At 31.2% G+C, this 27,864-nt stretch overlaps 1 long non-coding RNA gene across 4 annotated transcripts in view; it reads right to left on the bottom strand.

Annotated features, from left to right (window-relative positions):
• Positions 1-27,864, bottom strand: part of LOC143229843 (uncharacterized) — a 48,980-nt gene that overhangs the window by 16,429 nt on the left and 4,687 nt on the right. For all 4 annotated transcript variants that reach the window (XR_013016092.1, XR_013016095.1, XR_013016093.1 and 1 more), the window contains exons 2-4: positions 14,456-14,572; positions 13,300-13,484; positions 8,147-8,254 (exon numbers count right to left, since the gene is read on the bottom strand). This is a non-coding gene — a long non-coding RNA (uncharacterized LOC143229843). The remainder of the gene's footprint in view (positions 1-8,146; positions 8,255-13,299; positions 13,485-14,455; positions 14,573-27,864) is intronic.

The raw sequence follows: 27,864 nt of genomic DNA, 5'->3' as shown, positions 1-27,864 counted from the left end.
AAGTTTTCGAAATAGAGCCCGTTTGCAACAGTAAGAGGGAGTTGTTCAGTGACGGCATTAATCTTTATTCTGAAAAGTGTGTCATTCAAAAGACAGACCTGAGGGACTCCACATTCTTGTAGAAAAGAACGGAAAAGTGTAAAACCCACACAAACATGGAATCATCTGTTCATTAAAAATTAATAAAAATGGACAAATGGCAAGGTAACCCATATAAATGTTGTATCATGAGTCTTCTCAATGTCAAAGAATATTGATACAAGATGTTGTTATTTGAGAAAGGCTTCTCTGCTTGACATTTCAATTCAAATCAGGTGGTCCATGGTGGAATGCTGTCATCGGAACCCATGCTGGGTGGGTGAGAGTAGACTGTTTCATTCAAGGAACCAAACCACACGAGCATTAACCATCCTTTCTAAGGTCTTACAGAGACAGCTCGTCAAAGCAGTTGGATGGTAGTTTGAGGGAATCTTGGGATCCTTCCCAGGCTTAAAGAAAGGTAGGACAATAGCCTGGCACCAGGCATCAGAAAAAAACATTCTTCTGCCAGATCCAGTTTAAAACAATCAGAAGAAAAGCAAGAGAAGTAGGAGATAAATGGCACAGCAATTCATAGTGTACATTGTCAGGTCCAACCGATGAAGGGTCATTTTGAGTTCTAGCAATGTAAAGGGGCAAGTATAATCATACAGATAATCAGCTTGAAAGGAAAGAGGTGACTACTCTGCCAGAGTCTTAATGGCTAAGAATGTGGAGGATGAAGCAGAAGTGCTAGATACCTGGCAAAAGCTTTCACCTAGAGTATCGTCAATGCTCCCAGGTGTCAGCTAATTCTTGGCCATCAGAGAGCAAGATCAAGAAGGAGACAGAATTATATTACCCACTGACCTTTTGAATCTTGTCCCATAAGGCTTTGGAACTGGTGGTAGAAGAGATGCTGGTTGTGAATTTAATTCAAGATTCCTTCTGATTTCGACATCTTACCTGCCAAGTATGTGCACAGGCCTGCTGTGATTCAGTGTGGAATACCTAAAAATATCCCAAGCCCATCTTTGAGCCTTCTGTGCCATGTGGCAGGCAGGATTCCACCATGAATGAGGATATCATGGAAAATGTGTCGAGGTTTTAGGAATACAATGAGCAGCTGCCTGTATAATACAGTCAGTTACTGCTGCCACACAGTGGTCTACTGATGGCTTAAAGACAATGGCAGTTCACATCATACAGCTTCCACTGGGGTACGTGGGGCAGGTGGCATTGACCACATCCAATCTCTCTCAAAATTATAGGAAAATTATCACTGCCTTTTGGGTTATTGTTAACCATCCATAAAAAGTGGGAGAATAGTGAAGGGGAGCAAATTGAGAAATCAACAACAGTAAAGGACTGACTAGATGCATGAAAATAAGAATAATAACCAGTATTAAAAAGAGAAAGGTTGTGATCAGACATCATACACTCTCAGGAGCAACCCCTCTCATCAGTATCAGTATTTCTCCAGAAGGGATGATGTCCATTTAAGTCGCCCAGTGTTAAAAAGGGAGACGGAAACTGTTCAATGAGAGCATCAAGGGCTGATTGATCATAGGTCTCTCCAGGAGACAGGTAGAGAGAACAAATAGTGATGGTACTCCAAGGGTGTGTCAAGTGGGAAGGACAGGATGGGCACATGCTGATAAGCCAACAGTGCCACCCCTCCATGTACTCTTCCATCACACAGTCTGCCATTTCTGTACAAAGAAAACTACCAAAAGGTGACTGTATCAGCAGGTTTCAGAAATGTTTCCTGTAAGAAAACACATATAGGATGGTAGGAAGCAATCAGTGCTTTAATGTCATCCACATTAGAACGTAAGCCTCAACAGTTTCATTGTATCAAGGTGACCATTTTTATTTATGTGTAGGTGAATTGAGTGGAGAGCCCTTCTGTTTATGACCACGTTTTTGTTCTTTATTGTCTTTATTCGAGGGAGTTCTGTCGACCTCCATAGATCCTGCCCTGGGTCGAATGGGCATGTCTTTGTTGCTGGAAGAGGTTTCCAGTGACTGAGGGCATGAATGAAGGATCATTTTGCATCTTGAGGTAGGATAAAAAGATGTACCTGAGGAAATACCTGTACTCAGAACCAAAGGAAATGGATCTTGGGGTTTGCTGGAATATATGTTAGGGGGCAGAGATGGGTGTTGACATTGATTCATCAACTTTTTTAACCACAGAGGTCAAAAGACTTTTCATTTGGTTTGAGAATGATTCTTTTGGAGGCACAGAGAAATCTGTCTGCACTTCTACTGTAGTAGTGGAAGGAAGTGCAGCAGCATACGTTTGAGATGAAGTGGTGGACAGCAACTTTCAAGCCTCAGGATAAGTAATGTTTTGAATCATTTTCAAATGCTGCACCTCTTTTTCTTCCAACCATTTAGGGAAAGAATGAAAGTAGTACAGTGAGAGCCATTGCAACTGGTGCATTTCACATTGCCTTGCCACCACAAAGAGCGCATGTCAAGGAACCATGACATGATATCTTCAAGTGACTGAATTGCTGACACTGGAAACATCTGAGAGGGTCTAGAATGTATGGCCATACCTTGCAATTAAGATAACCTGCCTTGATTGTGGCAGGTGGATGCAGTGATGTAAATGTTTAAATTAGGACATTGGTCAGCATCATAATCCCATCTTTGCGAGTCGAGATATGCCTCACTGCAGAAACTACTTGGGTGGAGAAACCAGTGAGAATCTCTGACTCAGGATGTTCTTCAAATACCTCTCAACAATAACTCCGTGTGACAAATTCAAAGTAGCATGAGGTGTAACCTCAATAGGTATATCCCAAATCACCTTTGAATGCAAGAGGAGTTCACTGTGTTGAGCTTTTTGACTAACTCTGGAGAGCCAGAAAGTCTCTCTAGTCCCTTCTGAATGAAAAAGGGAGACATTTGCCCTAAAGATTTGTATGAAAGAGAATGTAGTATGAGAAAATGAGGTACAGGTGTTACAGATGTTGAAGATTGCTGCTCAGAATCTTCAAGTCATGGTCATTTACCTATGTGTGTATTTTCTTATAGCAAAGCCACATCAGGCTATCTGCTGAGCCCACTGAGGGGAATCAAACTCCTGATTTTAGCATCGTAAATCCTTAGACTTACCACTGTAATATCAGGGAGCATGCCATTTACCTAGGGACTGTTTTTTCACTGTTTTATTCAAGTTTTTATTTGGAGGATCCATAATAAAAAAAGAATATATCAGTGCCCACTGACCTCACCCACCATGGAGCCCTATGAGGGTATGCACTACAATGCCAAATAAGGACACTGCAGCAATGCTAGGGTTTTGTGAGCATTATACTCAAACAACAGCATCAGATACAATATCCACAACACCTGTTAAGAACATCCAGCATTGGCTCTTGGTTGACCCAAGCCCAAGTGGACCAGCCAATTGACCCAAGGTGGACCACCCCAAAGCTGCCTACTTACAGGAATTCAAAGTTAAAATAGTGTTTGAGGCTTGGACCTCTCAACCACCAGAGTCCTCTCCTCCCCTTTATGGGTCACCCCACACAGCAAACACATGGGTGGATATTTAGATCCCAGAGGAGGTAAACTGAAAGTACAAATCCTTCCCTGGTTGGTCCCCTCACAACATTCACACCGAGGGGCCTTTTATGAAAGAAAACTTCAAAGAAGTATTACTATGGCAGCTTCATGATACTTAATAAGATGCATGTACAAATGATCATTAAGATACTGATACTGGAGAACTTTCTAGCATTTAAGTAAGCAATAATGGATATATAAATTCCTGAATAGTCTAATATTATATAGAATTATATTTTGGCTGCACAGTCTATACACTTACTTGTACAGCACCAAGAAAGTTATCAAACTCCCTGTATGCTTCACAGATGATATCACCTTGTGTAACATGGAGACCTACAGCACTAACTACCCATTCAAAAACACTCCAAACATTTTTTATGTCATCTTTTACCTTCATGCTACCAATAGAGCATATTGTAATCAGAGAGGCATAGCTAGTGACCTTCTATTTCCACATTTGTTGCAAGTTTATTATACACTTTTATACTGTTTAAATATCTTAATTATTTGAAATATTCTATTCTAATAGAAAAGCCCAAAACAAAAACTTAATTATTAAGAAAATAATACACTTGAATAATAAATAGGTTGATATGGATTTACAACAGTTAACTTTTGTCTGATGTACTATAGTACCAGAATTTACAGAGAAAGCAACACAATAAATACAAAAAACACCTAATTTATTTATATACAATTTGAATTTATTTGAGAAAAAAATCAAAGCCAAACATCAAGTGTGTCAAATTAATACTTGCACTCTGGTCTTAGACTAACAAACATGTGGATGGACCACCATTTACCTTTAGAAAAGTGGTATATAGAGCCAATGTAGTTTTTCAAGCAGTATTTCCCTAGGATAACTCAAAGCAAGCAAGAATATCATTCTGAAGTGAACACATTTAAAACAAAACTGTAAGCCTCCATAGAAAATTTAATAACCAGCAATGTTTTCTAAATGTCTAATTATGCATTATATACACACATATATATATATATATATCTAAACATATAACAATTCAAAGCAAGCAAGAATATCATTCTAAAGTGCATATATTTCAAAATAATTTACTGAATAAAGCAACTACATTAAAATTTCATCAGAATTTGTTTTTTAATTGATTTCTTTTGCTATTACTTTTGTGTCTATTGAACATTCTACTTATAAAAAAACCTTTCTTTCCAGGTTTAACTTAAAAGAAACTCACTGAGTATTTAATATAATACCTCCATATGCCTGGAGTAAGACAGTTGTCAGCTTGTGTTCATTAATAAACACACTAGATTCTTAATGGGTCTCCTTCTTTAATATTGAAATCAATGTATTTTAAATATTCAGGATGATGTGAAAATTATCATGACAGCTATAAATGAGTAAAAATATCTTGTGAAAAATAAAAAAACTTAATTATACTTTATAAGAAATACAAGAAAAACTGTCACAACTACTTTATACAGATGCAGAAATCTTAAATCATGATACAACCGCTCCTTCTATTCATTTATCACCTTCAATATTTCTCTGTAAAACATTAGAAATTTCAGATGTATTCTGTTTCTGATTTGAAAGAAGTAGATGTGCTACAATCAATTCTATTAAATTTCAAAATTCTTTGGTGGTTATTGCAAACTAATAAAAGAACTGTGATAAACAAAATAAAAGTAGATACTGAAAGTAATATTTCTTTATATTTTAAATATTTCTTTATGAGAATAAGAACTTAAAACTTGTATATTCTTCATATTTTATTTATTAATTATGTTTTGACATCACATTTTCATGTCCATTGACAATACCATAAATGATTTAAATTTTGAACACATAACACTGCAAAGAGTTGTGAAATGTACACGTTGACCAACATGATACAAAAGTAGATATTTTAATACAACATAATAATGTTAAAGTAATAAGTTTTATTTTGATTGCCTTTTATGTCAATTAAACATCAAGATATAGCCTAAATATTAACCTGAATCTATAAGGCATGATTAATAATCTTGCATTAAGTTTTTACACTGAATTTATATTTGCTTGTTATACATAATACAAACTAAGAGAGACTATGGCTAGGTTGTTCCATGAAAGTTATAGTCCTACTCATTATTGAACATTAATTCCAAATATGAATTTAAAATGACTATTTTTAGTTTAATGTGTGTATTTGTAACACTCCACTTAACACTTGAAATAATAATAATATATTTATAACAGTTTTTAAGCCTATGTGTAAAGATGGATTTCACATATCATGAGGTTTTACAGAGTTACATTTAAAATTTAATTAAAAACATTATTATCAATTTATGTTAATAAATGTGGTGTAAAAACATTACTTAAGAAGTTAATTTTTAATATTACAGAAGAATTAATTTCTCAATTTTAAAAGAAAATATTTAAATAAATTCTTAACCTTTGCTTCTATGTATCACATGACTCTGGTTTGCTCAAAATTGCTCATTTAAACATTCTCAAACCCTATCTGAGCTCCTTATATTTAATAAAAATTAAAATTTCTGCTAAATATATTATTGAGACAATTTTAAAGCTTCCAATCATCTTGATATACAGAAATATAAATCATAAAGTCAAACCCTTCTATCATATCCTGTCTTTCACAAAAATAATGTTTGCTACAACATTATTAACAACAATATCAACAGAAAGTTTAAATTTATTGCATAGTGTATAATGTTATCTCATTGTGGTAATAGCTTTTAAATTGTTCAGTCTACAGAGTCACAGATGATATCACTGCATTCACCTTAAAAATGGTTTGGACATTTTAAAGCACTTATAGTTTATTTCAAAGGACTGTTAAATTACAATAGTTACAGGACATTGTATTATTTGTGTATGTTGATATTTTGTGTTCTAAATTTGAATATTTGAAATTCAGTACAGTGCCAACCACGATCATGCCAAAATTATGAGTAACTTTTTATCAACCTTCAGATGCTAATAAAAAACGTACATGGCCCACATGTAAGCACTAAATTCATTTTTATGTATGTTTTTTACTTATTGTTATAAAAATATATAAAATGTAAAAACTGGAGTATAGCAAGTTATGTAAGAAAACAAGAATTAAATAGAAAACAAAATAAAACAATTTCTCACCAAGATAAGCAAAAGAGCTGTACTTGAATTATGTATGTCAACAGTTTATCTTAGCTTGAGCCATGTCTTTGGTAAGTGGTTTCTCATTCTGTTAAGCAGGGTTAATAGCCAAACAGTTCGAAAAACAATAAAAATTATAAAAAAATTCAATGATAATAGGTGTTAAATATACAAGCCTAAGGCTGCTTAAGATAAATAATTATAATCTTCTATAGCAATCTGTAGTCATTCAAGAAGAAACAAAGGGTAACTTAAACTTGCTTCATTTTTTGTGGTGGTTACAAGGTTGGTCAAAGGAACCAAGCTCATTTTGTATTAGGGTTGAGAAAACAGCAGATAAAATATAGGTTTGGACATTAAATATCTTTTATAATAATTTAGAAGGTTCCAGAAGTTATGTAATCAGTCTAATTAAAATGTGCATGAGGCTGATCAAATTCAAAGACAAATATTTAGTAGAAATACTTTGTTAAAAATTCTAAATTTCTTTTGTATACAATATATTTACTAAAAGTGTACCATATTTCTGTAAAGATATATTAAATAAATTTAGAATTAAAAGTAGTTATATTAAATATTTAAATACCTGTTTCAAGTTTCAATGTTAGTTTATATATTACACCTTATGGATTATAAGAAATTTACTGTTACATTAGATTACAGTTGTAACTATTACTAGAAACTCAACTGTTCTGTGGTTAAAAATATTCATGAGTTTATTCAGGATTTTTAAAACATAATAAACTTAACAAACAATTTTAAAAATAAACACATAAAATGCTTTTAACAATTCTTTAGATATCTTATAAGCTTACAGTTCTGAGTGTTTGGTTGACTTGTTTCAACACCTAGTGAGTAATTATACAAAATGTTAAAGTAATGTTCAAATACCTAAGATCTATTTCTTATGTTCAAATATGTAACTGATTCTTTTTGATGAACTTGTTATTTATAATACTGTATGATGGAAATCACTATGCAACATAGCTATTTACCAGGTTGTTTTATATGCCTCTTTGTAATAGCTAACCATCAGTCAGTCTTCATGCATATAAAATCAGTTAGGCTAAGGACTCTATGTCAGATCACTGTTAAAAGAATTAGTTCAGTTAAAAACATTATCTGATGTATCAAATATAATACAAAGAGACAGTATTTGTCCCACTTAACATACAAGATGTATTCATTGTGTACATGTAGTATATTGGTGTAGCAGCTGTTTAAAAAACATTTTACAAAGACATTGAAATCATGTTCATATAAGTGAATGAACAATACAGTCACCAATTAAAATCAGTAAGGTTCACTAACGTCCAGTGATGTCAGAAATACAGTTTTTGATATATATCAAAAATGTTACAAATAAGTTAGAATTAACATAAAAGACCAGTCTTGTGTGTTTGCAAGTGGCAAGTTACATACCTTCTTCCCTCTCAAAATTAACAAATTTTTCTCATATTGTTTCTTTCAGTGGCTCAATACAGTCCACATAAGAATATCCTTTGATATTGCTTGCCATCTCTATGCAGCCTGAATAAAGAAAATGAATAGTTGAAAGTACATTAAATACAAGATCAATATTTTCAATAAACATCTTATGAAGGTTCTTACTTTAAATATTACATTTTGCTACAGATAAGTAATCTTTGGTAACCAATAACAAGAAGGCATCCTCTACAGCCCTGGCACTTGAAATTCGTTCGGGCAGGATTGGAGTAAATTAATCTAAGAAACCATTTTTTCCCATTTCTGTTAGCTATATTTTTGTGCACCAGTAATATCAGGCATGACACACATGTATACTCAGTTCAATTTTATTACTCATCATGCAGGATTAGAATAAATTAATCTACATGACCTTGGATATGGTCAAATATATCAATTGAAAGGGTTTGTCCTCCTGAAACTGAACATATATTTAGATCTCATATTGGTAAAGATATGCTGGAGATATGAGCTAAAATTTTGTACTTGACAAAACAAAAAAAAACTCAAAGTCGTTCTGTGAGCTGCTATGTTGTGGTTAAAAACACATTATAAAAATATATACAAATCACTATTCATAATTAGCTATTAACGTTAGAAAAACTGTACAATCAATAACAAGGTACAACCACAAGGATCTACTGAGTATATAAAATTTAATAGCAAATAGCCTGGTAGAAAAACTATATTAAACAGCTGATATCTACCATATATGTAAAATTGAACAGCAAATAGCCTGGTTGGTAAACTGTTCAAGTAAACATACCTACCTAATGTGTAAAATCTAACAGACCAAACTGATAAATTACCTAGCATAGCCAATACCTAAAGAACACCCAACATTCAGAAGCAAACAGTCCAGTAAACAACCTATTTGGCACAACAAATATCCTACATATATATAAAATCTAACATCAAACAGGCTAATAGGCAAACAACTTGGCACAGCAAATATCTATATTGTGTTTGGCTGAAAATTCCACATACATACAACCTTATAACAGGCTAGTTATAACAATTGAAAAAATAGTTGTTGGCATAGCTTTTAATATACATTACAGACTTCACAATTTTCAATTTTAGGTGCAGTGTTAATATAAGTTTATATAACTTATAAACTACAGCATCAAATAAAGTGATAAAGTTCTGTGATGTTTCATTCAATCTTATAAAAGACTGAATTATTTCTAGTAAATATCTGTAGATATAACCTGAAATCTTATTTATCATACCACTAACAACTAACTGGGATTGTAGATGTAAAACTACCTACAGAGATAAGACTTCCCATCACTTATCAATACATACCCTGGAACACAGAACTGTAGTTAAAATTCAAACTCCACCTAACTTTCCTATATAGTCTCAACAATGAAACATCATCATCACCACCCATTTCCTTGAAAGATGCTTAATCATAACTTATGGATGTAATGATCACAAACTGTTGATGAAAGAAAGTTCAACTCCCAATATAAATTCAAACTCATTCCCCTTGCATTTTTTCTTTCTATATTGAAAGATTTGTAACACTGTTTATTATATGTTTATATTAATATTTATAACACTGTTTATTGTATTTTTATATTAATATTTATACTAAAGATTGTTTAATTCATTAACTTTATTGATTTGTTGAAGATGAAATATGTGTAATTCAAAACATTCATTACAGATGTTTACATATGTTGCCATGGCTCTACTATTCATTATCAGCTTTGTTTCCATGTTTTGAAAAATCAAGTTCTGATTGCTGGAGAAAGTATTTCTATTTAAGATTAAAATGAGCAAAAATACAACACACACCACAGTGTTAAGTCACAATGAAAGCTTCCTAATTGTTTACACAAACAAGTTCCACTGTACATACAAAACACAAATTATCAGCTCATACTAACCCATCAACTTGAGTATGTCTTGTACTACAGGTATTGATGAAACAAACAGTCAAACAAGCCTTAATAAAATATTGTGTGTAATAAGTAAACTTTTATAATGTAGTCTTTATTGCTGAGTCACAGAAACTGAAATAAGTATCATGATATCTAGGTTAGTCAGTAGACATGTGGTATCTGAAGATGTAATGTTATATACTAGTAAACAATATTTAAATCAACATAAGCCAATAAAGTTTATAAAAAATGATAAGTCAATGTGACAAACCTCATCATGTAATTTAAGTGATTATAATTGTAAGTTTACAACTAAGTTAAACATCCAAAGTATAATAATACAGTGTTGTGTATTTCAACTGATTATAATTGTGAGTTTCCACTGTAGTTAAATATCCAAAGTATAATAATAAAATCAGTGAGTCACGTGTAACCACAGTTGGTATAAAATAGCATAAAACTGACCTTTAATAAGTGCAACTGTCTTTCCTTTGTTCTAAGGAACCAGTGTTTTGTAGAATGCAATCACATTTGAGTTCTAATACATTGCATATGTAATACATTATTACTGTTTAGAAATAAATTTTAAAATTTCAATTTCAATTACTTGTCTTGAAACACAGAACAATAAATAAATAAATATAGAAAACAATGACATTCTCTATTTACGTAAGTTGTACTTACATGTCACAATCTGCTAAGCCTCTTGAGTTGTGCAAGTGTAATATGTAAAACAAAATAATTATTTCATGTCTGCAACACAAAAATGGGTTTATTTATGAAGACACTTAATAAAAGCTAAAAAATCATGTAAGGGAAATTCTGAGTTTTCTCTGGTTATAAACACTTCATACAGTGAAGAAAGTATATGTAAACAAACATTTCCAAAGACAAATATATCTAGGAAAATAGATAACAGGAAGTTCTTGTTTTATATTCTAGCATGTGAATATTGGTAATTTGAAATTCTATTTCTTAAGGAACTGACAGATTTTTGCCTTTGAACATCACACACATATAATTTAAACCAAATAAGCATCCAGTATATGCCATAACACACAAAAGCCAATATTTAGAAATCTGTTTAAATATAAACATTTAAAATATTGATCTAAGGAACATAAAGTTTACAGTGTTCAAAACAGTACCAGCCTCAGGAATGTTTAGTGTATTTTTAAAAAACTAATTTCAAACACAACAAATGACTGTCTACAAGAATATTTGCACATGTATTTTATACAAATATCTTTAGTATGTATCAATGTAAAGTTAAATTAAAATAATGTTACTTACAAATATAAATACTGTACCAAAAACAGTTTTAGAATACATTACTTTTCACTTTCTAATGTGTTTGCACCAATGTATACACACATTGTGAAGTCTGTAACTGTACACACTAATTCAGTGTCAGATTTACAAGCCACATGCATAGAAATAGTTATTTTTCTTGAGACTATGAACAATTGTAAAATAATAATTGTTATTTTGGAATATGTCACATGGATTTCTAAATTAAAGATGTGTTAAAATTTTTATGATAAATGTTTATAACTGTTGCTTATTTAACTGATGTTTGTCAATTTACGAAATAGTAATTTAAATAATAAACTCAAAACTCTATAAAGTGATAAAAACCCTATAACCAAAGCACTTTCAAAAAGCTGGGAATAAAAATTAGTATCATTTTGTATCAAGACTTCTTGAGTTTGTGTTTTTTGTGACTCAAAGTTCTATAATAATGGTTTTAATGGTTGTTCAGTATTTTTCTAAAAATGTTACATTCTATCCCAATTTCTCTTAAAACCACAGTAGTAAGTAGAACTGTAAGCATCTGCTGTTTCTCTTTAGAAACATTGTGCATATCATCTGAACAAATAATTACCACATCCATATTTAACATCAAATGATAACACCAGTATGTAGAACATTAAGAATCTATTGTTCCTCCTTGATGAATTGTGTGTTTATCATCTGAATGAAGAATTATTACAACTAGATCCAACAATCAGCATTTTGTGAAATAAAACTTCAGTTATTACTACTGTAGCTTCATAACACTTGAATAATGTTATGTTATACATTAGTTTATTTGTACATTCTACTAATAAATTATTGTTTCATATGATTAACTTTGTTTTATGTTATTTTTTAAGAAGCATGTACAAGTTCTCATTAATGCACTGAACCAACCTAACCTAACATATGAACCTGAGTAAACAGAATGGCTCTGATATATTTGTCTCTGAGGCAGTCATGGTAATTTATGATAATATTATGTTCTAGTTTCAATGCAATTACCTGTACTACACTTTTTTTTAACTTTTTCTGTACACAAACTTATTTAATCAGTGTTAGCTGAAGATAAGTAACAAGTGAGTTGAATTGATAAATATAAAATGTATTTTTGAATGAACTTAGTAAAGTTATTTTTTGATATATTTTTATGGTGTATTAAGTGTATTTTATACTAAGATTCTGATAACAAGCATATCAGACTGCAGCAATGGAATAAAACCTTCTCAACTTAAAACCCGTGATTACATTTATCACAAATATAAAGTGTTAGTTAAACTTAAAATGGTAAACTGGTTCTGGTTCTTGTTCTCAAATGTTACTCATTATTCATATCACATTACAATTAGTTGTGAGTACACATATCCACTGACAATACTGTTCACAAAAAGTTATCATTTGACAACCCTATAGATACAACTATAGTATAGAGATGTTGGGATGTTTCAATACTAGTTTAAATAATTGTTAATGTTACATAATAAATTACTTTTCATTTTGTAATGTTAATAAAGACAATACACACACACACACATGGTAAACTATAAAGCTTACCTAACAATAAGAATTAGAACGAGTAATTTCAAATATTGGAAGTAGCTAAAGAACAACCAAAAAGTAGTATAAATGGACAAACATTTACAAGAACATGTTTACAACAACAGAAATTAACATTATCAGAAGTCAACATATATTGCAAAGCTGGGTATATATATCAGAAGTAATTATTACACATCTCAACTGGCAACAATTTATGTCAATGTTAACCCAATCTGGTCTTGTTTTTCTTACCATCTTGGAGAATTTTTCTAGCATTTAAACAAGCAACAAGGGATATATAAACTCTTTATAATATTAGATCTTTCAAGAATTATATTTTGTCTACATAGTTTATACACTTACTTGTACAGTACCAAGAAAGGTAACCTCAAACTCCCTGTATACTTCACAGACAATATCACCTTGTGTTACATTGAGAGCTATAGCACTAACTGTCCATTTAAAAACATTCCAAATGTTTTCCATGTTATCTTTCACTTCCATGCCTCCAACAGTGCATATTCTAACCAGAAATGTACAGCTGATGACTAAAGAAGAAAAACATTAACGTATATTGTCACAAATAGAACAACTTATTTTGAAGACTCTTTCATTAAACCTTAATTTACTTAAATTGTATCCATTATGGCTAACATAATTACTAATTATGTTCTCTTAACATTATTCAGATACAGTAACACCCTCCAACCTTTCATAGTTAGATAATTTCTAAAATGCACACTTAGAGACTTATTTACATATATGTGTATTTTATAAACTATATTACATCTACACAACTGTTAATCATGTCATTTCCTGTAACATATATTAATAGCTGGTCACAAAATTCAAATAATGGTAGTGGTTTAGTTTAAAAGTGCTACTTCTTCCTAAATAAAAACAAATAATAAGTTTTCCAGAAGTATACATCTTTAGTAAATGATAATACTTACAGTTTAATTATATCAAACACAGATCATGTAACATTATGGAAATAATTTTTTTCCTGTTCATTGTAACAATTCTGATGATACAGTTTCTCAATCCAGCTACGTTCACCTGTTAACATGTAACATTTCTAATGTCTATATATATAATAAAAACATGTTGATAAAGTTTTATAGACCACATAAAAATATTTAAATGATTAATCTAAAGTTTACACAAATTTGTTGTAACATTTTTACTGCCTTCTTTCTTTATGTACAACTTTCATAATACCTAGAGAACTTATCACAAGTTAACATTAAAAACGTTTAGGCGTTGATTATCAAAGTTAAGTTCACTGACTTGTAAATGATGTTTGCATAAATTTAACAGCCCTAGCAATGTCCTGTTCTATATACTCAAATCTGAATACATGTAAATATTAATGTGTGGGTACACATACTAAGGTACTCATACAGGTAACTATGAACAGCAATTTTTATTGCACCAATGAAATGCATTTTTTTAATTTACATGTTTTCGTGTCAACCATAAAAGAATAATGTTAATTATTATTATATTTAGTACTTACACAAATGGTCATGTACACTTCTTTCAAACAACTCGGCAACATTTTCTCTTTAGTGTCACACACGACAAGCTTGGACTCATCAGCTGAACCATTCATCCATAGGTGTAAAGACGTAAGCTGAAATGAATACATCATGAAGAAAACAGAATCCAAGACTTTGTTAACTACTTGAAGCTAGATTAAGGTATAATTTAATGTTCATGTTTAAAGTTCAGTTAACTTCACACAGAATAATAAGTAGATATTACTGACTAACTACTTTCCTGTGAAATGGAATCTTTGAATGTCTCAAGGTGAACAAAAGGATCAGATTGTATTTAAGGTCTACAAGTATTTTTTGTAAGTATACTATGTAAGTTATTGTAATTTGTGTGCATATAAAGAAGTTCTCCATGAATTTATTCAGTTTTTAACCATGTTCCACACAGTTAAAGACCCTTTGTCCATGGTTTAATCACATGGATCCATCTACACAACAGAACTGGCCAGTAACCCTCAAAAGAAAGTCAAAGATTATTTTGAACCCCTTAATTCAAGGAATGTTGACAGAATTGCACAAAAATAAAATTAACACAACATTTGTTTTGATTAAGAATTACTGTTGATATTGGATTACAAGTAATGTGTAATTAACTTATCAAATGATATTTAACCAGGTCTTTATTTCTTTCTCTGGTATTTTAGGATATCATTCATTCACAAACTATTTCACAGTTTATGAAACTTATCCCAATCATAAATCTCGATCAATTCTCTCCAGATCTATTCCTATTAATAATGGTTTACCTTTATTCTTGTTTCTTTATGTACAAAACTTGTATAGCTAAACAGAATGATAAAATGTTTTTTCCCTGTACTCTCACCAGCACTTTTACAATAAAGCATACACTATGAACTGAGTTAGAATTCTACACTATTACTTCATCAGAAATGAGTCACTCTTGAAGAGTAGTATCTTCATATCAGATAGATATGCAATTTGCTGCTGTTATTACACTATGGAACAAGGGTTACAGTTTTTGACACTGTGTTATCACATTACAACTAATTCATAACTTGTATGTGTATCTGAATAAAAATTGAAGTTGACATAAATACATCTTTCATGTAGATCCATTACATTTCATTTGTTCATTGTTACTGTTTATTTAGTACCTGAGTCTGTGGAGATCGTACAGAAGCTGAAGTTTTAAAAACAAATAATGTGACATGAAAAAACAAATACAGTAACTGCATATGCATTGTTACTTAGTTTACATATTATACATTCTTCTGGTATGAATACGTTATTTGTTTTAGTATGTCACCCACTGTATTATTATAGTATCCACAATTACTGAATCTATTACTATAATTACAGATATTCACCTGTACGTTATACTGTTATAGGACAGTGACCATTTTTCATCTGTGTCTAAGTCTGTTCGAAAACATACTGTGGCTAATACCCTTTGTTCCTTTTACACCATGTACAGCACCTTATTACCCCCAGATTTTGTCAGCACAGGTCTTATGTCATGGCCAAGACCCTCCGAAAGCCAGTGTTTCCTTTACTAGCTTAAGAAGTATGCTTTTTCTTCATTTATTAAATATGGAAATCCTAGCTACCTGTTAATGTACTAAGCTGAAACTAATATTTCTAATATCAAAATTGGAACTAAAATCAGTATTCATCTCCAGATTAACACATTTCTATTCTACCTCTCATTGTATGAAGAGCTCATTCTTGATAAACATTTATTTAGAAGAAGTTAATAATGGTGCTAATTTGTGACATATTACATAAATATTAAATTAGCAATATCAGCTCTGTTTTGTTGTCATTACTATATGGTTTATTTATTGTGTTTCTGTCTCATGTTACATTCTGTTCTTATGTACTTCAGAATATCCTACAGTAGTTTATCATTAGTTTGTTTGAAGATTTAAAAAAAGCATTTTCCCAAAACATCACCAAAGAAAATTAAAACCCAATTTCCTTTAAAGTATCTTTTTTCCAACAGTCTAATGTTATAATTTTTCTGCACAGAGAATGTACTTCTTATAGATACTTATCAACTCTAACATAAAAACTTTACTCAATTATTATACCCTCTATACACTTAGGCATTTCACTCACCACTAGCCTCAATACTTCCATCAACCCTTACATGTTTAATGTGGTTCAGATGTACTGTAACATGTATACAATCATGCAACAATCCTCTACCAACAGAAGTGTGACATACACTCCTTATGCAACTACCTCTCCCTGATGTATAGTCTAACCTCACTTGGAGATTAGATGCCAGATACAAAAACACTAAGTGGGAAAGAAGGGTAGAAAGTGTGAAAAGTGGTAAGTATCTATTAGAAATACATATTCTTGGCAGGAAAATTATATGTTGCAAAATGATACCTTACCTAATATAAAAACTAAAATCCCACTCTGGCCTGGTGAAGGGAATGGTGTACATTACCAGGATTAGCCATTTTCAAAATGCATCTAAAAAAGAGCCCATGGAGTGTATCAACATCTCTGTAAAGAATATATACACTAAAGGGAGACTACACCACATCTGAAACAGGTATACTGATCACCCTTGACAAAATCAGCATCACTAACTGAACAACAAAGAGGAACATATGATAAACAGCAGAAAGTGTCCAAGATTTATGGAAGAAAGGGCAACTCCACACAATGCCATGTGAACCACTTCATCAGAAATGTGAACGATATATCCTGTTCACAGTAAAAGGTCACTGATCAACTGTGGTTAAATCATATCAGACCATAATTGAGATATCAACAACAACTTCAAACTGTTCAAACCAATGTTCATACTTCTAGTCCTAGAAGAATGATGTTCTCAACCAATCAGATTGAGATGCACACCTAACACAAAATGATGAAGCTGCAGACTGCAATCAGAAAATCAATTCAATCATCAGAGCCACTGGGATTAGAATTGAATTGTCTCATTCATGTAAAGCCAGAGCTCCTCAAATATTGTGGGAAATTAACTCTACCTAATGCTAGTGGTACCACAAGTGGTTAATTTTGTCCTGCATTAGAAAGGATGCCCTCCACCAAGCATTGTAAGATTTATAATGACAACATCAAGATGGGATGTTCCACAAGACTTTCAAAAGAGCAGTTTTTCCCTCATAAATATGTTGATCCCAGACTATACACTCATGTACTAGTATAAATAAAGTAGAAAAGGATAACTGCCCATTCTTACCAATATTGCCCCATACATTTTACAAACTTTGTGCATTAAAAAAAACATGCCACAAATTAAAATTCCAAACAATAAGTTTCTTCCTCCCTTAAATCTAATTATTTCTAAACAAATACATCATTTAATTTAATTAAACATTACAATAATAACTGTTCATGCCTTGACTTTTTTAAGATTCTAACAATATTTCTAGGTTTGAAATTTTATTTTTTTCCTTAATACTGCTTACGATGCCTGAAAGTTTTGTAATATTGTTACAAAATAGATTTTAGATAGTTCTGAAGTTAAACAACTCGACCCAGATGAATTCCATCATGTTGATGTCCAAAATAAACAAAAGTGCATGTGCTACAACAGATTAAGTAAAAACATTAATATTTGAAAACATACATCTTGTTTGTAAACATTAATCCATGAATTCAAGTTTACAGTTTATCATTTATTTTGTAAATATAATATTGTAAATGTTTATTTTTAATTGTTACTTTCATATGAACCAGAAATAAGGATATTCTTTGAAACCACTTGATCATAATTCATATGAGATTCTCAGAGTTTTACAGGCTAATTAATTTTGTAACTAAATTTATTACTAATGTAGTTATAAGTAACTTAAACCATGAAGGAAATATAAATTTATCACTAGTACTAGTATATGTCTAGTTGTGACCTTAAAACATCTTGAATCCATCTCTATTGTAATACTTTGTTGAAGTATGGATCTATAACGTTTAGCATAATTCGAAATATTCATACATTTGGTTTGAAAATGTTTAATATAAATGCTCCAGTGATTTGTTTTCTTAGTGAGTAATAAACAACATTCCAATATAGCACTGTATTCTCACAACAGATACATACATCTATAGTATGTATTTAACTATTATGACACAGCTACAGGATTTAAGAGGGCTAACAAAGCAGATATCTTTGTACACAATCACCACAAAAGTATTACATGTAAACAAGTTCTCCTAGAGTATTCAACAATCGTATTAGAAGACAGACAAATTCCTTTAATTACCACACCTATTCTGGTTTTCTAACTTTTGGTTGTCAGGAGATAGGTCAAATTGACCAACATTGTATAGAGAAAATAACAGACAAAATAGTTTTACTAAAAACAAACAATTGTACTTAAAAGGTTTTAGAGATAAAGCCAATGAAATTTGTGATTTTGAGATGAAGAGGATTATTTTTAATTTCAACATTCACATCACTTTCCACACAGACTAGTGACAAGAGTACTAAATATAGTCAGAATAACAGTTTTTTTAAATGTACTTCAATGAAAAATATAATTTTTCTACGTGAAACACTTATAAGGTTTACTAACAGTTTGCCAAATATGTTGAATATATATAGATATATATATATATATATACACACACACTACATTAAAAGTTAGTAGTACCAAAACTATAAACACTTTAAATGAGTAAAGACAAAGATGTTATGTGAGCAGTCAACCAAATCTATGTTAAGAGAGCTAAATCTAAACAAATTCTCCATTTACAACAGCCAAGAAAAAGCAACATTGTGTGTGTTAACCATTGACATAAAACTGGTTAAACATCTGAATTATAAATTAGTACACCTCGACTCGTGTCACTTCAATTATTTGTACTTTATAACACTGCTATAAAAGTGGTTAAACATGTAAGCTATCATTTAGTACACCTTGTCTCATGTACTTGATTATCTGTACTCTAGAATACTACCATGAAACTGGTTAAATGTCTAAACTATCAGTTAGTGTACGATTACTTCAACTTGTAGGTATTGTTAAAATTTAAGTAGTTCAATTTCAAAACCAGTTCCATTAATCAAATATTAGTGTCAGCATGTATGTTTAATGGGAATTGTTGTCAGGGTTACTGGAAGTTTTAAGTCTTTCACTATATGTATAAATACTGTATAAACACTGGTAATGTCAACATTCAAAATGTGTGACACTTCTGAAGGAAATGAGAAGTGTTCTTAAAATATTTAGATATTTAGTAACATACATGGTGAACACAGTATGGTTGAAATACTATTATTATATGCTCAACTAATTCTTGAAAATAAGGGACTAGGTACAGCATGTAGTGTTTAAAACTGTAACAGACCTATTACTAATGCCTTATGGTAAGTATAATCAATTATAATCATAGATTGCCAGCATTTACACCATAAAACCCAAAAGAAATCTGGTATTCAGCTAGCTAACTAGACTAACAATAAAGTAATTAGTTACTTTAGAACACAGAATAACTGATGTTTTACTAAAACTATTACTCATTCTGTTGACAAAACTGACATTTATGAACTTTAACATCTTTAAAACAGCATAATAAAAACCTGGTAAGGAGTAGGCAAAAGAGTGATAAAAACTTAATACTGTATCAATAGACAAAACTGATAGAGAAATTAATGAAAAGTAGGTTAACAGATTGATCAAGAAAACTGGTGTGTGTGTGTGTTTTCATTTAGTAAGGCCACCATCGGGCCATCTGCTGAATCAACTGAAGGGAATCAAACCTCTGATCTTAGCATTGCAGATCTTTATACTTACCACTCTACTAACGGGGAACACATTAGGTGAAAAGACTAATAATGAAAGATGGTACAACATTAGGAGAAAAGACTAATAAAGAGAACTGGTACTACATTAGGTGAAAAGAATGATAAAGAGAACTGGTACTACATTAGAAGAAAAGAATGATAAAGAGAACTGGTACTACATTAGATGAAAAGACTTATAAAGAGAACTGGTACTACATTAGATGAAAAGACTGATAAAGACAACTGGTACTACATTAGGTGAAAAGACTGATAAAGAGAACTGGTACTACATTAGATGAAAAGACTGGTAAAGAGAACTGGTGCAACATTAGATGAAAAGACTGATAAAGAGAACTGGTACTACATTAGATGAAAAGACTGATAAAGAGAATTGGTGCAACATTAGATGAAAAGACTGATAAAGAGAATTGGTGCAACATTAGATGAAAAGACTGATAAAGAGAATTGGTGCAACATTAGATGAAAAGACTGATAAAGAGAACTGGTACTAAATAAGTCAACAAGATTCATTCACAATAAAACATGTGGAACTGAAGATTAATAAAGTATTAAAGTGTGATATAAAATATGTCACATTGATATACAAGTATATATACAGTTACTAAAATAAATAATATACATAAAACATTTCATACCTTGTAACCTATTTATTTGGTCATCATACTTTACTACATAACTATCAAATGAGTCTTGCCTTACATAATACAAATTATTAACTTCATTTTTATTTATCATAATATTTATATTTCACCAAACTGCTCCCAAAAATAATATTCTGATCATGACATCATCAGTAACCTAAAACAGTAAAAACCAAACCTCAAACAGATACAATATTCACCATGAACTATTTTTTGTCTTATAGATGTTTGAATCATCATGATACAGAAGTACAGAGAAATAAACTTAAAACTGTTAATATTAATATTTATGATACTGATGAGAAACTTGATAGACTTACAGTGATTTCTTTCATTGATTAAGATTAATTTATTAATAACACAACTCGTTAACAAGTTGTAGGTAATTCTATTGTATTCTTTTCAAATTAATTAATTTAATTCTGCTCCTTGTGAGAATATTTATTACTGTCAGTTGTCATTGTTTCTATTATACTTGCTCTTCAAGATTTATTTAAATGGCAACAAATACTAAAAAGTGAACTTTAAAGAAACTTCTGATCTGTTATAGTATGGTAAAAATAATTAATATTAAACACTGATTATTTATATAGTTCATGATCAATACTTCTGTAAGTAATACTTCATATGACCTCATCTATTACAATATTATACATAATGCATGTGTATTAAACACAACCTTTGTGATGAAAACAGAGCTAAACATATGCAACTACTGTACTTGCTGTGTGGCTTGTCAGGAGTACTCGTACACTATCCACTTCTGAAAATTGTTAAACCTTACACTGTACACAGCTTGCATACTGAATAGTGTGTGTAAATCTGCTTTCCTTGACACTACACATTCTTGCATAAGGTATCAAGTGATGTTCATGACCTGAAATACTAAAGTATACAGCTGTAATGGGTATGATGAGTATAATAACGTAATATATTCATGTTTGTTCCAGCTGACATTCGTGGTCAACACATACAACTTGTACTTATATTTCTAACATAAATGTATAGTTTTGCTGAATGTAAGAAAACCATTAAACCTTTGAGTTACATAACACATCTTCATGTTTTATGAATTTGAGCACAAGTGTGCTTAGTATGTTTTAGAAACTTAGATGTGTAATATAAAAATAACCAAGTATTTATTATTTTCTCACAGGTTAAGTATTAATTTATTTAACATCATTTAACAATAAAACTAGTTCTGTTAAATATTTAAATGTTCAAATACCTGTTTTAAGTTTCAATGTTAGTTTATACATTACACCTTATGGATTGTAAAAAATTTATTGTTACATTAGATTAATTACGGTTGTAACTATTACTATAACCTCAACTGTTCTGTGGTTAAAAATATTCACGAGTTTATTCAGGATTTAAAAACATAAGAAACTTAACAAACCATTTTTAAAATAAACACATAAAATGCTTTTGACATCTCATAAAATTACAGTTCTGGGTGTTTAGTTGACTTGTTTCAACACCCAGTGAATAATTATACAAAATATTAAACTAATGTTCAAAAACATCTATTTCTTCTTTTGAAATATGTAACTGATTCTTTTTGATGAACTTGTTATTTATAATACTGTATGATGGAAACCACTATCTCACATAGCCATTTACAAGGATATGTGTAGCGTTCTATTTAAGGATAGAGAGACAAAAAGGAATGACGTTAACCAAGATAAAAAGAAAAGTTGTTTACCAGTACATTAAGATTTCTTTTTACCCAAATTACGATATTTCTGTTTTCAGTTTTATTTGTATATAGCAGCAATAGTTTACTATTCATATAATTGACAATGATGTGTTCTCCGTTTGTTGCTTATTGAACTTCCCCTAAAGCTGCTCAGAGCTATGTTTTCTTGCTGTTCCTAATTTTGAAATTATAGAATGAAGGGAGGAAAAACAATCCAACACCACCCTATGGGCCACTCTAACTCGATAATGGTGTTTAGCACCAACCCTGTAGAAATACATGGTACTATTTTTTCCCATTAAATTTGCTGTAAGTGAAATAGAAGTGGGGCTCGAACCACAGAATCTCAGATCTATGGTCTGGTATATAATATATTTTTTAATTTTACTTACTGACATGTTTCCTTTTCTCTTACTACATGCTAAATAAATATTGGAAACATCACTGCAGACTATATTTCTTAAACTATAAGTCAATAAAACAGTTTTAATATATTGTTAAACACAAGTTAATATAGTTTTATTCCTCTATTTTCATTCTGTTACTGTTTCTTGAAGATCAATCTCTTCAAACTAGACCTTCTATCTGATATTTGGCCAGTCTATAAAAAAAGATTTGAATACGAAATTCACATTTATTAAAAAAACAAAACAGAAATGGCAAGATACTATAATATATTTCAAGAACATTTTCAAACATATTCCCTGGTTATAATTGAAAAACAAGATAGATGGCACTTTAGCACTTGAATAGAATGTTTCAAACTATCTTTAACTAAATAATAATAAGCCAAGGCTTCTTTAAAAGAACTAGCATCTTTCTATGACTGAATAATACAGTCACAACTTCTTTAAGGTACTTTGCATCCTCATATAATTGTACAATAATTAAAAAACCTTTTTTTAAAACATAAGAGATTTATTCTTCATTATTTAAGTAAACTCACACCTTTGTTAAATATAGCTTGCACAAAATATCTGTGGAGTTTAGGACCCTTCATGATTCACAGACAACCCAATGTATCAATTAAGCTTCACTATTATATCTAATTATTTTATATTTAACCATAAGTAGGATCAGTACACATGCATACAAAAAAAAAGCTTTGGATATTAAACCATGGTATTGATATCTGTGCACATAAGGTATGTTTAGTTTCAATAACTTTTGAGTGAGAATATAAACACAGTTTCAAACTTTATGTACACAAGATCTTGGGAGAGAGAGTGGAGAAAAGAAACACTGATACTAGATTCAGTTAGTATGTCCCTCAAAACTCTATGTATCTAAAACCAGATTTTGGGCTTTATAGACCTTCAGATTTACAGCTGAGCACTAGGATGTAAAATATATTAGTTGTGGTTTCAACACAGAATACACTGAGTATCTTGTCGAAATTAAAATTTTGAAAACTTTTTTTTTTTCTGGTAAAATATTTTTCCCACATTGGTTATAAAGTTTCTTAACTCTAACAACTCAAGAAAGAATGCCAATTCACGTGACAGAAGCATTCTTTTTATTACAATGTGGCTGATAGAAGTAGTGAAACATTTTCTGTAAATATTTTATATGAGTATACTGGAAGATTAGTTAAACTAAAACGTCAAAAAACTCTCTTAATAATGAAACAATCCTAACAAACAGTTCAACTTTATTTGTTGAAGTATATAAATTAAAAGATAAACTTTATAACTGTGCGTTTAAAGTTAAACCTACTGAAATTAGTAATTGATTAACAAATACCACAGCAACCAATTATTCAATGGGTATGTTCTTATTTTAATAATTACGTTTCTGTGCACAGTATCGATGGTATTAGTCGAAATGATGTAATAATAAAAATGAGATATTTTCTATTGTAAAGGTGTTTATCATTGTAATCTATATGATTAATTTATATTTATTTGGGTTTGTTTTGCTTTTCTCAAGAGTAAATCCACACAACTGGCCATACGAGTTGTGTTCACCACAAAAGTCGAGCTTTCAATCTTACAGCTAAACAATCAGGCGGAATAAAATTATCACATGTTCTAGAACTGGATATCGGAAGTAAAACGTGACCTTGGCAAAAATTATTCTCAATTCACAAAGTAGAAAAATTTTTTTTTTTCCTTAATTCTTTTAAAATTATTTTTTTAATTTTTCATCATGTCACTGTTATGGTTTACTTACAAATCGAGATAAGAAGCCCTTCTGGTCCTTTTATCTCCAGTATTATATAAGGAAATTGGCTGTTAAATGTTTCATGTATAGGGTAGACTGTAATACTTGCTACTATTGACAAAACACTAAAGATTCCTGAAGGTACAGCGACGTGCGTGTATTTACTCTAAAAGAACAAAGTAGAACCACTAATCTCAACTGATTATTAAACTTATGAAGAAATAAATGGAAGTCTGAAAACATCATCAACATTTAACATTATTTTACAAACAAAACAAAAGTTTAACTCATTCAATCTTGGTCTTTTTTTGTTATTGTTGTTAAACATAAAACTACACAATAAGCTATTTGTGCTGTGCCCACCACAAATATCAAAACACAGTTTTTAAGAGTTATAATCTTAAAAAACCTTCCGCTGAGCAAGTGAGAGGCATCTTTGTTTCTAAGACTATACTTTTACAGCAACATTTCTTAGTAAATATTGAAGGTTTTAAAGCATATTCTTACAAACTATTAAATACTTCTGTTGTAAACAACACTTGATTGTGTTTAAAGACTTTACTACGTATTTAAGGTTCCATAAGGATTACCTAGTGTTCGTGGTGTATAATGTACTTGTATGCAACATCAGGGTACACTACTTCGTAATAAACTAACAGCATACAGTCATGTGAAAAAATTAGGACACCCTATGAAAGCCTGTGTATTTTTGTAACAGTTTTGTATATATAGATATTTAATCTCAATTTTAACAATACTGAGCGATTATACGAATATAACTAAACAATTAAAACTGAAGAAAAGACTTTTCTAAATCTGTAAATGTAATTCTACAAAAATAAATATTCTAACCGAGTAAAAGTTAGGACACCACATTTATTCCCACTTAAAATAGGTCAACTCACACACAGGTGTATTACACCAGGTGCACATGATTAGAAGATCGTTACTCAGCATTTTGAATGAGGCTTGCCCTATTTAAACCTCAGACATTTAGTTTGGTGTGTTCCTGACTGTTGAAGTGAGAGTGAGCACCATGGTGAGAGCAAAGAGCTGCCTGAGTCTTTCAGAAATAAAATTGTAGCAGCTTATGAGTCTGGTAAGGGATTTTAAAAGATCCCAAAGGATTTTGAAATCAGCCATTCCACTGTCCGTAATATAGTCAACAAGTGAAGGGCTTTCAAAACAACTGCCAACATGCCCAGGTCTGGTCGTTCAAGTAAGTTCACCCCGAGAGCAGACCGCAAGATGCTAAAAGAGGTCTCCAAACACCCTAACATGTCATTAGGGGACCTACAGCAGGCTCTGGCTACTCTTGATGTGAAAGTGCATGCCTCTACAATCAGAAAGAGACTGCACAAATTTAACTTGCATGGGAGGTGTGCAAGGAGGAAACCTTTGCTATCTCAGAGAAACGTCAAGGCCAGACTGAAGTTTGCCAGAGAGAATGTAGACAAAGGCCAGGACTTTGGAATAATGTTCTTTGGACAGATGAGTTCAAATTTGAATTATTTGGACATCAGAACAGAGGACATGTTTGGCATAAACCAAATACACCCTTCCAGGAAAAGAACCTCATACCAACTGTGAAGCATGGAGGTGGAAGCTCACAATCATAGAATCCACCATGCATTCTAATGTGTATCAGAGGGTACTTGAGGAACATGTGAGTCTATCTGTACGAAAATTAAAGCTGAAGCAGAACTGGACCCTGCAACACGAGAATGACCCAAAACATACCAGTAAATCCACCAAGGACTGGCTGAAAACTAAGAAATGGAGAGTCCTGGAATGGCCGAGTCAAAGCCCAGATCTTAATCCCATTGAGATGCTTTGGAGTGACTTAAAACGGGCTGTACATGCAAGAAACCCTCAAACATCTCACAGCTGACAGAATTCTGCATTGTGGAGTGGGGCAAACTATCTTCAGACCGATGTCAGGGACTAATAGATAGCAACAAGAAGCGTCTCACTGCAGTTATTTCAGCCAAAGGGGTAGGGTGTCCTAACTTTTCCTCAGTTAGAATATGCATTTTTGTAGAATTACATTTACAGAAGATCTTGAAAAGTCTTTTCTTCAGTTTTAATTGTTTATTTATATTCCTATAATCTCTCAGTATTGTTGAATTTGAGATTAAATATCTATATATCCAAAAATGTTACAAAAATACACAGGCTTTTATAGAGTGTCCTAACTTTTTCACATGACTGTATTTCACAATTACAAATTAGGGAAAATAATATATTTTATACTATTATTTACTATGTTGTTAATATATTAATATGAAACAACATAATGGGTTAAAAAGAAAATTTTAGCTTCAAAAATGTAATTTCCAGTTTGAAATGCTGTTAAAGTAATTATTCATAATTTGAAATAGTTATTTCTTCCTGTCACTGAGTGTGAAATTTGATATTTTAACAGTATTTTAGAAGGTTATTAAAAAGTACTTTTTCGCACCCTTGGTAAGATAGAAAGGCATTGGTTAACTTCTCTGAAAGATAACCGATAAAATTTCCCAAGAGATTATTAATGCTAAAACAATGTCAGATTATGTAAGTCGGTATGTATACAAGATACAATAATGTCAGTTGTTTTCGATACCTGCCAGTACTTATTATGGGCTATTGCCAAGAAAAAGTTGGCTTTTATAATATTAAATGCATAGTAAACGTAGCTAGATAGTTTCTCTAAGTAAAGCTATTTTGTGGTGTGTTATTTCACTTCATTGTTTTATTTGTTTAGCGAATAGCTACAGAATGGTCTGTCAGGAGCTGTATCCACCGAAATACTCGAACCCAACATTCAAGAATTACAATTATCAAATCACTCAGGTGGGTTCCAGGAGAAGGTTTATATTGATTTGTCTATTTCTCATTAGAGTGATAGTTTTGTGTTTTGATTATATGGAAAAATAATGTTAAACTAACGAAATTTTAAATAAAAATAGCAATTAATCTGGATTTACGTAATCCTATAAACTACTGAAAATTGTCATAAAATTTCGTAGGCGAGTATAAAGCTTCTGGTGTTTGCATACATGTTAGAACTGTATCTCAAGACGGTTGTTTTGGGTGTTTAAACTTTTTCGAAAATAAAATACAGGACAACGT

This window comes from Tachypleus tridentatus, chromosome 10 (genome assembly GCF_004210375.1).
Source record: "Tachypleus tridentatus isolate NWPU-2018 chromosome 10, ASM421037v1, whole genome shotgun sequence".
Taxonomy (NCBI): domain Eukaryota; kingdom Metazoa; phylum Arthropoda; class Merostomata; order Xiphosura; family Limulidae; genus Tachypleus; species Tachypleus tridentatus.
The sequence above is the reverse complement of the archived record's forward strand: the minus strand, read 5'-3'. Positions and strand labels throughout refer to the sequence as shown.